The sequence below is a fragment of the Mytilus galloprovincialis genome, chromosome 8 (assembly GCF_965363235.1).
Source record: "Mytilus galloprovincialis chromosome 8, xbMytGall1.hap1.1, whole genome shotgun sequence".
In the NCBI taxonomy this organism is placed as follows: domain Eukaryota; kingdom Metazoa; phylum Mollusca; class Bivalvia; order Mytilida; family Mytilidae; genus Mytilus; species Mytilus galloprovincialis.
In genome coordinates this window covers 49,260,541-49,266,380 of record NC_134845.1, presented here as the reverse complement: position 1 = coordinate 49,266,380, position 5,840 = coordinate 49,260,541, and the positions used below count along the sequence as shown (strand labels likewise).

The following is a 5,840-nucleotide window of genomic DNA, read 5'->3' as shown; positions in this document are numbered from 1 at the left end:
TATGCCCCTTTTTTCAACAATTTCCTTAGAGGAATAGTTGTTTTCCTCAAGGGAAATCAAATTTCCCTAAAGGAAAAAGATTTTTCCTAAAAGGGAAATTGTTTTTTCCTCAAGGGAAATTGTTTTTTCAAGGGAAAAAGATTTCCTTCAAGACAACAAATTTCCTCTAATGAAATCATTGTTCTTCAAATTTCCTCTAAAGAAATTTCTGAACATCAAATTTCCCTTATTTGTTCTTGTTAAACATTTCTTCGCTATACCATGTATACAAACAGTATGAATATAATTATTACAAGACTGTATCGTTGATGCAAATGATATTCAAAACTTTCATAAATGTTTGACTATGACATTGAAAATTGATAAAGTCTGACTGTTTAGATCTAGGTATTGTTCATACTTTTTATAAAATTTAACTATGATTTATAACAAAAATTTGTAGCAAATGATTCTGTTTTCTTTGTAATTCATGTAATTGTTTCAATGCAATACATTAATAAGCAACCAATTTGAATGTCATACCATTTGTGGTGTTCTAAAGAATTTGTTTATATATTTGCAGATTAAATAATAAAATATACACTTTTCGTGTTATTTTAAATTAAAATTTTCTTCTGTTTCAGCTTGTGTACAGTTTTCAATCCACTACGTAAGAATTCAGTGAATACATTATTCCATTCACTTAACATTTTCCTTCAATTCTAAGAGAAAACATTTTTGCAAATTGTTCTTCAATGATCTTCTTCCGTATATTTGATATGAGGGAGCGATGTAAATGAGTGGATAAAACTGGTGTTCCTTTTTTCAACAACAAAATAGTATTTGTTCTGCATTCTCCTTTCTTTCGAATAATATATATAATTTGTTGTTGCTTTTATGCAATAGTGTTTTTGTGTATCTATGATAGAACTCCATTTTGTTTATTGGCATTACCATGTGATAATGATGAAATTTCCTGTTTCTTTTTTGCAGGAAAGCACACATTCCAGTTCAAATTAATCCAATTATGCACTTTGTAAATAAATTTCAACTTTAAGTTTCCTCTTCAGTAATGACCTATTGATCGTGAAAACCAAGATGTCTGATCACCTATAAATACACAAAATAAACAAATAAAATGTTATAAATGGAGAGAGAAACAGCAATAAATGTTTTTCATATGTAGCTTTCTTTATTAAAATTCATTAAGTAAACTTGAACCTTGCGAAAAATAATTAGCTGTGATGTAGACTAGAAAGTATAAAACGCAAAATAAAGTAGTCGCGAAAAATTAGTTGATTTACATTAGTCCAGTCGGTGTTTGCAGGAAATTTACATCATAGGTTGCCATATTCCTATTGTGCCTGTCCAAAGTTCAGAGCCTGTAGTTTTTGTAAGTTTAGTCTGACACTAAAATTTAGTGGTTGTTGTTGTTGTTGTTTCATACCGGTTATATTTATTTTTTGTAATTTATTTTGTAATAAACTAGGCAATTAGTTTTACAGTTTGGACATGTTGGATTGTTTCAATTTTTCATCTTTGGGTCTTTTATAGCTGCCTACTTTGACTATAGGGTATGGATTTTCTCATTATTGAAGGTCGTCACAGGCCTACAATTGCTTTCTTAAAGCCATGATAGTTTTCATATTTAATATACCACATCTTTTAATTTTTATAGTAATCATGATTATCATCTTTCAAGTTCAACAACTTTAAAAAAATAAATAAAAGTGGCCTTACCATTTAGGTTTAGTTTGCTTCTGCAAATTTTAAATTGCCTATCATTTCTGCTGTTTATAATTTCTCTGTATCTTCTATAGTTCTTGTCCTATACATAAAAGAGTAAAAGTTATTATTGAATGGCATCTTGCATCAATATTTTTTTTTGCTGTTTAATGTACATGATGTATATTAATGTGTGTTTAATAAGAAGAGTGCACATGCTGAAATGTCTCGCCTTCTTTTACTAATCATTGATAATATGTTGATAGTCCTAAGTATAAAGCTTTATCACAACTGTCACATAAACTTAACATTAACCAAGATAAATAAATAAAGACTAATGAACCATGAGAATGAGGTCAGGCCTAAATTAAAATATTGTTTGTTTGCCCTTTTCCGACCCTATTTTTTGAAACAAGGTAGGTAGGTAGGTAAAATATTTTATTTTTCTTTCCCATAAAATAACTTGGCTCGGTACATTTTTTGTCATGGGTATAGGCAGGTAAGTATAATATTTTATTTTATAGATACAATATCTGAATGATATCATTTTTGTCTGTATTTGCTCTTGTTTTAAGAATGATCGATTTTACTAATCTTTACTTTTATTAAAGTTTCTGAATAGTCCCAGGAAGTTATGAAAAAAAATTATCATGTATAATGTGAAGTTTTTATATGCACTTCTATTTGTTTTTAAATATCAAAATATAGGGCTCGAGCATATTTTCAACAATTATATGCCTGGAACTTTTAAAGAGTTTTAACTTGCACTGATATTCTGTACTACGTACATGTACCTTGTACGCTTAACTTGACCGAAAGATTTATTAATATCATATATATCTCCCTAGCATGGTTTGTGAAACAGCTTTACTATGTGCATTCTATTAGGGGGTAGGACCTTTATCGGGACTTCGGGATTGGGTGTTTTTAAGCTCAGGATTTCAGGATTTCCAGGAATTGTTTTTTTTTTAAATTTTTGGGATGCAGAATTTAAATTTATTTAAATTCGGGAGCTCAGGATTTCATGTTTTAAAGCCCGGGATTTCAGGATCCGGACCCTCCAACCCCTATCTATAGTATGTGTCATTCCGACATTCTACCAATTTTATCAAAATTTGAACTGAAATTATCAGAGATGATATCTGTGAAATAAAAAAAAAATATTTGACTAGAATATAAAGCCACTGCCCAGCAGTGCATTTCCCACCATCGTCATCATGCAACCAGTTAAAAGAGCTAAAACTAAGCATTTATCTTACTTTATTTACAACCCTAGAGACTGAGTGTGTCCGGGTGTTATAAAAAAAAGCTAAAAGACTTGAAACTCAAATGTCACATATTTTACATCGCATTTATAAATGGTCTGCAAGGAAAACTTGGCGATTTTACTGCCAATTATTCTCCAATTTACAGGACTTCGGTTCATTTCAGATATAAATAAAATGTCAAAGCTGGTAATAGGCAGCAATAACATAATCATCCGGATATACGAATCACTAAACGTCATCCTTATACATGTTATATAGGATACAACATCCGTTAACAAAATATTTTGTACACACGTTGATAATTTTGTATTGGACAAACTTTTTTGAATGAACCCTGCTCTTCAAGTATAAAGGGCAACATTGGTTATATATATACTTTCAACATCGACTTCAATCAAAAGCTTTGAATCTCTAAATGCAAGTGTTCATGCCAAACGCTGACGTGATACCAAATGGACTTAACCTTATACGGGGAAGATAAAACCTGTGGATTCCGGTAAAAAAGTTTTGAGCAGGAAATACAAATATAAGATTTTCGGGAGGAACAAAAAATAATTAAAACAAAATATTGCTGGTAAATACAAATAAAAGATTTTCAGTCAGAACGAATTTATAGAGTCGGTCGGTAAAGGGCAAACAAATAATATTTTAATTTAAGCCTCAATGTCAGATGAACCATGCCAGGCAGACATATACAGCTAACAAGGCTTCAATGCAACAATTATAGTTGACCTATTACTTATAGTTTAAGAAAAATAGACCAAATCACAAAAACACTGACCAATGAACCGTGAAAATGAGATCAAGGTCAAATAAAACCTGTGCCACTGACATATAGATCATAAAATATTTCTATACACCAAATACAGTTGACCTATGGCTTATAGTATTTAATAGATAAAGACCAAAACTCAAAAACTTAATTTTGACCACTGAACCATGAAAATGAGGTCAAGGTCAGATGACATCATCCCACTAGACATGTTCACCTTACAATCATTTCATACAACAAATATAGTAGACCTATTGCATAAAGTATGAGAAAAACAGACCAAAACACAAAAACTTAACTATAACCACTGAACCATGAAAATTGTCATAAATAGCATAGACACCTCTTAGTTTTGAGAACAACATGCGTTAATTGTGCAAGTATAATCATTGATAAATCATGCACAAGATTGACTTTTTTTAAAAAGCCTATATATTGAAATTTTCTGAAAATATTGCATGCATTTATTAATATGACCAATTTCAAGAAATGCGCAAAGATGTGAGATGATTTATATAATTGTAATTTCAGGAATTTACAGTAAAGGCTTTCATCCCCACTGCATTTTGCACTTTTCCCACGTCAGGAGCCAGATTATGGCCTTTGTGACCTTTGTATGATTTTTATTTTAGTTTCTTTTTTAATATCAAAGAGTTTAATATGACGTCCATTATCACTCAACTAGTATACATTAATGGCAAGCTAAAGCATGCCTCACAGGCAGGGATCCAGGAGGGTCTGAGGGTTGGACATGTTGGAACCCCCCTTTCTACATTGTTCTTTATTGGACGATCAATGCATTTGAATTTTAAAATTAACACCATTCGAACGTAAATATATTTCAAAATTAAGATGCTGCAATGTAAAATCCCAGTAGAGCTGGGAAGATGGTATAAGTCATTCCAAAAGAAGAAAGGACATGCAATCTGTGTTTAACTGCAATTGGCAATGAATTCCATTATTTATTTGAATGCAATTCTTTATTAGTTAAAAAATATCAGAAATCAGCATATTCCAGAGTACTATGTGAAATATCAGAATTAAGCAAAAATGAAAGGACTAACTGTCATTGACAAATATTAACTTATTATTTAAAAATGTGTCTATATTCATTTCAAAGTTAACTAAAATATTATAATGTTAAAATATTATAATATAAAGTAATTTTCCATATATTTTATTTCTATTAAGTTGTTTTATTTTTTTTTAATTGTATGTCATGTATGTGATTGTATTTTGTAATTTACCTCTTGTTTCACATGTCAATGTGACGGAGTGTTTTTCAAATAAAGCATATTGTATTGTATTGTATTGAATGGGGACATGTAGTTGGACCCCCCCCCCCCCCATTTGTCTTTGGTTAGGAACCCCTTCTCGGGTTGTGGGATTTTCTCGTTGCATTGAAGACCCATTGGTGCCCTTTGGCTGCTATCTGCTCTTTGGTCTTTTGATACATTCCCCATTTACATTTCGATTTTATATTCAGTTCTATTATAGATGTTAGACTTCTTGTTGATTTGGTTTCACATTTCGGCTTCGTCAGAGGAAAGCGTTCCAGAAATAAAATAGCCTTGCAAGACGTAATAATTATTTGGACTAGATTTTCACCACCATCAACATTGTAAAGCTTGTCTCACTGTGGAAGAAATGAGTTTGGCGCGTTTACAAAAATATAATTGTCTGTGCTGACAGGGGAGTGTGTGTGCATACCATTATTTAAATTTTCTAAACCTTCTTTTTCAATATTTTGTGCATTTCTTGGTAATATACTGTCAAACCTCGAGTGCTGCTTTACAAAAACGATCAACTTACAAGTAATGTAGGGGAAGGAAACTAGCTAAAAAGATCAAAAATAAGCCACAACTAATGGGGTCTCATTTGGGGGTTCTGTTCACGGATCTCGCTTTATAGTTACTATTTATTTTTTTTAGATTCCCGCATCCCGCTTACACTATGTAAGTAAACAATTCTAATATTTTTGTAATTTCCTATGTCCCGCTAAACTTCATTTCCAGTTTTCACGGCACAATATTTTGACTATTAGTGACACTAACACTGTGGTATTTTCACGTGGGTATTTTACCAATAAGGCCATA

The 5,840-nt window shown here is 31.3% G+C and overlaps 1 long non-coding RNA gene across 1 annotated transcript; it reads right to left on the bottom strand.

The window, feature by feature from the left end:
* Positions 1-388: 388 nt before the first annotated feature.
* Positions 389-5,558, bottom strand: LOC143042119 (uncharacterized). Its single transcript, XR_012967883.1, has 3 exons — positions 5,455-5,558; positions 1,720-1,807; positions 389-1,089 (listed from the first exon to the last, which is right to left on the bottom strand). It is a non-coding gene; the product is annotated as an uncharacterized LOC143042119 (long non-coding RNA).
* Positions 5,559-5,840: the final 282 nt, after the last annotated feature.